This window comes from Vicia villosa, linkage group LG2 (genome assembly GCF_029867415.1).
Source record: "Vicia villosa cultivar HV-30 ecotype Madison, WI linkage group LG2, Vvil1.0, whole genome shotgun sequence".
Lineage (NCBI taxonomy): Eukaryota > Viridiplantae > Streptophyta > Magnoliopsida > Fabales > Fabaceae > Vicia > Vicia villosa.
The window spans coordinates 83,061,895-83,070,887 of record NC_081181.1 but is presented as its reverse complement, the minus strand read 5'-3'; positions in this window follow the sequence as shown (position 1 = coordinate 83,070,887).

Below are 8,993 nucleotides of genomic sequence, written 5' to 3'. Positions count from 1 at the left end.
GATTACATATTTCCAAACTACAAAGGAAAGAACCCCATGACTCGAACGCAATGGAGGCGTTACCAAAGAAGCCACAAGAATGGACAAGAGGGTTCAAAAATGGTGCAGGCAGGATTTTCTCACTATCAGTCAAAACCCTTTCATAGGAAGTTGACTGAGGAGCAGGCTAAAATAGCAAATGAAAGATTAGCTGCTGGGATGATCCTAGGAAAGAAATTGATCAAAGAATTGGTCGACGACGATGCTCCGATCCCCAATACAGAAAAAGAGCCCGAGTATTCTCCATTGTCAGACGAAGAAGTCGATGATAACTTTGACATAGAGTCAGATGAATTGCTAATCGACTGTGGGATTGTTTCTGTACTCCCGGCTGAGTTCGACAGAATCTCTGAGGTATCTGAGAATGAAGATGATTTTCTTCCTGATGAGAATGTGGAAGAAACACCTGTTTGTTACTATGTGATGGGAAAAGGAGTGGTAGAAGAGCAAAAGGCTGTGTTTGAGAGGCCAGGCCGAGGAATGATGTATCATTTGAAGCCTTTATTCATAAGGGCGAAAGTGGATGGTGTTCCAATAAACAAAGTGTTTGTCGATGGTGGGGCTGCTGTAAACTTAATGCCTTATTCTTCACTTCAGAAAGTGGGAAAGTCGGACAAAGACTTAAGACCCCATAATATGGTACTATCTAATTATGAGGGTAAGACAAGTGGAATACTTGGAGTAATTCAAGTAAAACTAGCTGTTGGTTCGTCTGTCAGGTCAACCGTCTTCATGGTGATTGCATCGCAGGCAAATTTTAAACTACTGTTGGGTCGAGAATGGATCCATGGTATTGGGGAAGTTCCTTCCACCTTACATCAGCGTGTGACCATTTGGAGGTCAGATGGTATAGTGGAGAATATTGAAGCTGACCAAAGTTATTACAAAACTAAAAGTGGTCGCAGACACTTCGACCAGCATTTGGCAAATGTAGCTCCTTGCTACAAAGCAGAAGATGTGTATCCTTCTGATGAAAGTGTGTCTAAGTATCTGAACTTAGACCCAAATTATGGTTTCATTTGGAATAAAGAAGATCCTAATGAACCATTGAACCATGAAAGTCCTCCAGAGCAGAGGACAACAATCAAAGACGATGACCACTGAGTCAGAATACCTGGCTCGAATAACGGCCTATTTGGCCGAAAATAAAGAAAAAGCGGCTTTAGAAGCCGAACTAGAGAAAAATATGACGATTGAGGCCATGATAGTAAAAAATGAAAACGATCAAGAAGTCGATCATCAAGTCGAACGACTTGACGGGATATACGATGACGAACCTTTAGGTTTCGAAATGGATCCATCAGGATCGGTAAAAAGGATGCAAGCTCAAGATCCTCTTGAGGAAATTGACTTAGGTGATGGAGTCATTAAAAGGCCTACTTATGTAAGTACAAGGCTTACACGCGACCTAAAGACCAAGTTGATTCGACTTTTGAAAGAATACAAAGATTGTTTTGCATGGAATTACAATGAAATGCCTGGTTTAAGTCGACAGGTGGTGGAGCATCGACTACCATTAAACCCAGGGAAGAAACCTATCAAGCAGCTTCCTAGAAGATTTGCGCCAGAGGTTATGGAAAAAATCAAAATAGAAATTGAAAGATTGCTGAAAAGCAAGTTTATTCGAACTGCGAGGTATGTCGAATGGTTAGCTAATATAGTGCCTGTCATAAAGAAAAATGGTAGCCTTCGTGTATGCATAGATTTCAGAGATTTAAATAAGGCTACTCCTAAAGATGAATATCCCATGCCAGTTGCTGAAATGTTAGTCGACTCTGCAGCCGGATTTGAATATCTCAGTTTATTGGATGGATATTCAGGCTATAACCAAATTTTTATAGCTGACGAAGATGTACCTAAGACGGCGTTTCGATGCCCAGGTGCTTTAGGAACTTATGAATCGGTGGTAATGCCTTTTGGTTTAAAAAATGCTGGAGCTACATACCAACGAGCCATGAATTCCATGTTTCATGATTTTATTGACAAGTTTATGCAGGTTTATATTGATGATATTGTAATAAAATCTAACTCTGAAAATGGTCACTTAGACCATCTTCGACAATCTTTTGAACGTATGAGGAAATATGGACTCAAAATGAACCCTTTAAAATGTGCTTTTGGTGTACATGCAGGAGATTTCCTAGGTTTCGTGGTTCACAAGAAAGGCATTGAAATAAATCAAAATAAGACGAAAGCGATCTTGGAGCTAAAAGCGCCAGAAACAAAGAAACAACTCCAGTCATTGTTGGGGAAGATTAATTTCTTGAGGAGATTTATCTAAAATCTAAGTGGCAAGACGAAGATATTTTCACCACTTGTGAAACTCAAGAACCAAGATCAATTCAAATGGGAACAAGAACATCAACAGGCATTCGACCAAATAAAAGCTTATTTAACTAAGCCTCCTATTTTGTTACCCCCCAATAGGACAAAAAGTATGAAGTTATACATAGCTGCATCAGGCTCGACAATTGGAAGTATGTTGGCCCAAGAAGATGATAATGGCGTCGAAAGAGCTATATATTATCTAAGTCGAACCTTAATAGATGCTGAGACTAGGTATAATGATATTGAAAAATTATGCTTGTGCTTATATTTTTCATGTAACAAACTTAAGCAATATATAAAGCCTGTTGATGTGTATGTGTCTTCTCATTTTGATATTATTAAACATATGTTGTCTAAACCAATTTTGCATAGTCGAATTGGTAAGTGGGCCTTAGCGCTAACTGAATTTTCCTTGACATATCTCCCTTTAAAAGCTATGAAAGGACAATTTGTGGCTGATTTTATAGTCGACCATGGGTTAGTCGAATTGTCTGTAAATCAAGTCGAGCAGACTAACTGGAAATTGTTTTTTGATGGTTCTAGTCACAAAAATGGGTCAGGCATCGGAGTCCTAATTATTTCTCCTAAGGGACTTCCAACTAAGTTCCATTACAAAATGAAAGAAGTATGCTCTAATAATGAAGTCGAATATGAAGCCTTGATTACTGGTTTGAAAGCCCTGATAGATTTGGGGGCAACCCGGGTTGAGATTCGAGGTGATCTTGAACTAGTGATTCGAAAAATCAAGAAAGAGTATAAGTTCATTAAAGAAAATCTAATAATGTATTATGCAATCGCGATACGCTTATTAGAAAGCTTTGAACATGTTGAGATCTTGCATGTACCAAGATCCAACAATTACATTGCCAATGAATTGGCACAAATTGCTTCTGGGTATAGAGTTTCTAAAGAAAAGTTGGAAGATATGGTCGAGATCAAGAATAAAGAAACTCATGAAGTATTAGACAAATTGGGTCAATTGTCGACGTCAAAATTCGAGGGGGTAGATGATGATGTTGAAGTTAAAAATCTCTATGCCTTGGAAATTTTTGCCATCGACAATATGACTAATGCTGAGGGTGTATTATTGAAAATCCACATAAGAAAATAAAAGACCGAGAGACTATATTAAAATGGCTAAATCGAGCCAATCATTACAAAAAGTTCTTAATAAAGAGCATTGGCAGACATTACAAAATATAGCCAGTCAGTCGAAAACGAAATTACAAAGCAGGGAAATTGTTCCTAAAATAGGCTAGCTTGGTTAACTCAAAATCAATCTTAGAGTCAAGTCGAGACAGGTTTTGTTTAAGATGTCGAATGTTACGTTCCAACTTAAGTGCATTCTCACCATGACCAAGTCCTTTCAAGACTTCTTGGTTAATAATTTCAGGCGAAGGGACTTCTTCAGTTTGAGCCAAACTGATTTTCTTTTGCTCAAGATGTTGAATCTTTTTGTTGAGTTCATCAATTTGAGCTTTGTAATCAGCAATCTTATTGTCGATCTCTCCCTGCTTATCAGAAAACTTTAAAGTTTTCTCCTGAAATTCTTCAACCTTTTTGGTCGAAGCTGCACTGGCGTCCCATTCTCTCTCCAGTTCACGCTCTTTGTTCTTTGCCTGAAAGGTAATGTTCTTCTTCGTCATAAGGTCCCTCCAAAGTTGGTCGAAGTACGCCTCAAAATCAAAGAAAAATTGAACAACAACTGGTGGAAGAGAAGCTTTGATCAATAAATCTAGGATTTTGCGAATTTCTCCACCAAGATGTTTAGAACTCTCAAGAACAACGAGAAACTCAGGTTCACCCAGATGGGCTTTCAGTCGGCATATAGCTTCAACAAGGGAAGCATCAATCTCAGCATCAGGATTGGTCGATTGAGCAGGAATCTCAAAAGAACTTGGTCGCAGCTTTTGAAGTCGAAAGAGAGCCTCCACAGGATTAGTCTTCTTCAAGTCCAGAATTTCTTCCTGAATAAGAGAACTGTTGGAATTAGTATCATCAGCAATAGAATGTAGTCTTGACTGAGAAGCTGCATTGGGTTCTGGCCGAGGAGCATCTTCAGTATTTTTTATGGCAGATGATTGTTCGACGATGGGTTTGTCCTGAAGATCTGTTCGACTTCGACCTGGAGTGTTAGCCGAATCAGTGTTGCTTCCAAAGGCGTCAGTCCTTTGAGGGCTAAAAGGATTGGAGTCAAGAGTGGCTTCAGTAGTTTTCTCAGCAACTTCGACAACTTTCTCCTGAGTGTGGTCGACAGTTGGTGCACTCTATTCAAGAAACATGTTAGAAAACAGAGATATTGAAAGAGATACGTGGGAGAAAAATGCTAAGCTACCTCAGTAGGGATTTGAGATGAAGAAATTGTTGGAGCTGTTTGAGGTTTGACAACCACTTTGGGAGTGTCCTTTACAACTTTTCGTCTTTTTGGTGGAGTTAGAGGCGGGGGTCGTGAAAAGATCTCACTTTCTTGATTTGGTGGAGATGTGGTTTCGTCTGATTCAGTAGGAACTGCCAGCTTAAAAGGAAGAATAACAATTAATGAATGTTAAGGTAGATTTGACAAGATTAAAGATCAAGTTAAGTACCTTTCTAACAGTTTTGTTTTTCTTGATGGTGGTGTTGCTCGACGTGTTGGAGCGCTTTCGACCTGGCTTAGGAGTAGAAGCTTCGTTTTGATTGGTAGGATCAGGTCCTGAAAGGTCTAAAATTGAGATTAGAATAGTGCCATTGGTAGTAAAGAAAACGAAAGTAAACATAAAAAAAAACTTACTTATAGTAAGTTGATCCTCCAGTACGTTGAATGCAGTGTTCAGCTTCTTGACGAAAGAATCCCCATCAAACAGTTGATAATATTCAGACCACCATTCATTGAATTCTTTGGTTGTAAAATAGGAGTTTTGGAAGATGAAAGTGGGATGTTCCAAGGATTGTTTGTTGTGAAACTTCAAGCAGTCGAGGTGTTGACGGGCTATGAACGGTTGACCAGAGTAACAAATATCACCATCATGGGAGTATAAGCTCTTGGGCAGCATCTGGCTCAAACCAAACTGTCGAGAGACCAAGTTTGGTTAATAACCCACAAACCCATAGCACTTACCAGTCGACTCAATACGATGAGAAAGTAATGTTGGGGTTAGAAAGGCAGCCCAAATAGCATTTAATTGAGCTCGAAGAGTAGGAGTATTCCCAGGAAAAATAGCTTTGAACCAAGTTGGCCCAAAGCATCGATTGGAGAAAGGGGCCATGGAAGCAATAAATGTTTTACATTCAGAAAACAACCTCAAATATTTAAGGAGGTTGGGTTTGTTAGACTCATCTTGAGGAGTTTGAAAGGCAAGCTTGATACCTTCGACCCTCCGGTCATACATGACCTCTAAAATGGATCTGGAAACAGTATAACCTATATATGACTCGAAGGTGGCATTCAACCAGTGTTGTAAGAGCCAATAAGGTCCCGACAGAGAGAGTTGTTTTGGAGTCTCATGCAGGCGTTTGATCCTTAAAGATGCTATACCTAAGGTATGATAGAGATAAGCTAGGAGCAGCTTACCTAAAGAGACCTTTTGACCTTCATGAATCTGAATAGCCAAAGGTATGTAAGCTTTAGCAATCTGAACTGATCCTGGACAAAACAGATAATATGAGAGCTAGTAGGTGAGGAAGGCAACATGATCTTCGTCAGAAACTTCTTCTGTCGACTTGTCATAATGATCTTGCATATACTTGGTGATGGTAGCGTTGGTAAAATTGAAATTCATTTCTGTGGGAAGAGTTGGGTCGAAGATTTCACCCAATGGCGAAAGCCCTGTGATGGCAGCCACGTCGAAGAGAGTGGGAGTCATCATTCCACAAGGAAGGTAGAAGGTGTTAGTCGAACCTTCCCAGAAGAAGATCGAAGCAAGTAGAATGGGGGGACAAACCCTATGACCAGTCCGGGATAATTGTATGACGTCGAAGATGCCCAATTCCTCCCATCTTTGTTGTTTTTTCGCTTGAACTTTGTTAAGCCAAGCCAAGTATTCCTTGTTGCCAGGAGCTGGAGTCGAACGGAAAACCCTAAGCGAAGGATCCATAAACTTCAAATCGAGGACACGTGGTTTGTCAAAAGCTACAGGCATGGTGGTTTGGAAGCAGGGAAAGAAACCAGTGGTTTGCTCTGGGTGGTAACGGTGGTCTGGTAGTGGCCCTGAAAAAGCCATTAATTTATCAGTAATCTGAAAAGGGATTAACATCTGGTTTTGCCAAATGATGGCTTTGGCCTCAGTAAGGTTGGGTTGAGGAATGAAATCTAAGCCTTGTTCTTCTTCCTCACGAGACATAATAAACCCTAAAGGGTTCACACCCGTATCGTACACAGTGGTGTTGGTGGTCGTAGGTGCCATTGTTGTGTATAAAAGGAGAAGAAGAAAATGGGTAAAGGTTAGAGGAAAAGAGATGGTTCTTTCTGAAACGTTTGAGAAGAGAAGTAGAACGAGGAGAAAGAAAGAAAAAGGAGAAAGAAGCTGTACATATATATAAGCTGGTGGTGACGTCACTAGAAATCGTGAAAAAAGAAGTTGTAAAATCAAAAGTCATGTCAAAGAAACGCTTTGAAAACTGAATTCAGAAAGTGGGAGCAGTTAATAGCCCATTACCTAGCGTTTAGGTAATAATTAGTGCCTGGGAAAATGAAACGTAATCATGGCGTAATGGGAATTAACAAAAGTTGAAACCCAAGAAAGAACCAAAACGACATCTTTCTCTTTCCTAAAGTCAGTCGAAAGAAGTCGCTTGGAGGGGCAATTTGTTACCCTAGGATTTCGACTTACTAAATAAATGGGAAACTAAGGCCCAAAATTGGCAATTGGGCCTCAATTTGGTAAAAAAGGCCCTAAATTGGTAATTGGGCCTCAAGTTAATATCTACACTACCAGTTGGGTCGAAGCGTTTCGACCAAATAACGTTTAGTAGTCGAAGCTGTTCGACTAGGAAGATCGTCTGAGGTTTTAGCGTTCAACCAGACCAAAAAGATGCGAAGACTTAAGGGTTTTTGGCTGCAGAAAGCGAAGTAGAGGTCGAGAGGTAGTAGAAGTTAAGAGGCAGGCAGTTTTTCTGGCAGTTCTCACAGGACGCGTGGAAGTCTCACAATTGAAGATCTTGCATGTCGAAGACACGTGTTGACTGATAGTCAGTCGACCGTTAGTAGTAGTTATTTTATTTTTCTATTTAAGCAAGTTTCATAGGAATAGTTAAGGGTCCGCATTTTCTACATAAACACAAGTAAACTCAAATCTCTGCGCAATGAGTAACGAGTGCAACTTTGGAATGTACGTGTGCGTACCAGTTTAATTAAATGCAATCATTTTACACTACATTTTATCTTTCAGTGCACATTTACTGTCTTTCTTTTTTATTGCTTTGATTTACTTTAAAGCCTTTAATTTCAGTGCTTACTTTTACGTTAAAGTCACTATTTTACATTTAATACAAATCAGATACACATAACATAACAAAATAAAGCAATCAGTCCTGGAGTATTCTAGTTGACTCCGCAAAGTAACCTTTAAAAAGGAAACTAGCGCTTGTTTACCAGTTTTCTGGGTAAACAATCACACTATTTTTGCCACATCACTCTTAATCATATGTGGCATCTTCTAAAAATTTATCTTCATTTTCAAAATTCAAAATCACAGAGTGTTTACTCGAGGTAGCGAGTTCGAATCTTGGAAAATGCAAAAGATAAACATATTAACCTAAAAACTACTTACATATATTAATAAAACTTATAAAGTAATGTTTATATTTTTCTTGCAATTTGTATTTTAATTATAGGCCTCGCAACTACTTCCTTAACATTCTTTGATGTGATTTCTATGGACATTAGACAAAATTTTGTGAAGAATACACTTGAAATGTGTCTTTTTTATGTTCTATTCTTTTTCGATGGGTTTTGATATAGTAAAATTTTACATATTAAAATATAAGAAATTTTACATATTTTTTTTATATAATATATTAAAATAATTTTAGTTTTTTTTTTAAAACAAAATATTATACTACTCTTTCATCATACTATTTTCAACAAAGAATACTCTTATAACAAGCCAATAATTATTAGTTTTAACATTTGATATTAAAATCACTTTGTAAAAACTCAAATACAATATAAGATCTACAAGCTTTTTATACAATTTTTACCCTAAATCTTCTTCTGTATTTGTTTTTTTAATTGTTTTATTTTACTGTACATGCGAGATCTTAGTTGTTTTGATACTTAGTAGTGATAGTGTATATCCGTGTTATTTTGTATTTATTTTATTCTTCCGAAAGTATTCCCTGTTAAATTAAATTGATAAAATGACCAATTGTATATTATTTTTTATCTTAAGAATCACAACAATCTATTTCCCTACATATTTCAATTTATTTATATTTTTAAAACAATTTTAGATGGAAAAAATGCAATATATTACATAGGCATGACAACAAAACTAGTACCCGCAGGTACCTACCCGAATCTCATCCGAACTTGACGGGGATAATCTATTTTGACTGAGTTTGAGTTCGGATTTAAGTTTTCCCGATTATAAAATACTCCCTCCGTCCCAAATTATAAGAGAAATTCACTTTTTAGATTCATTGAATAT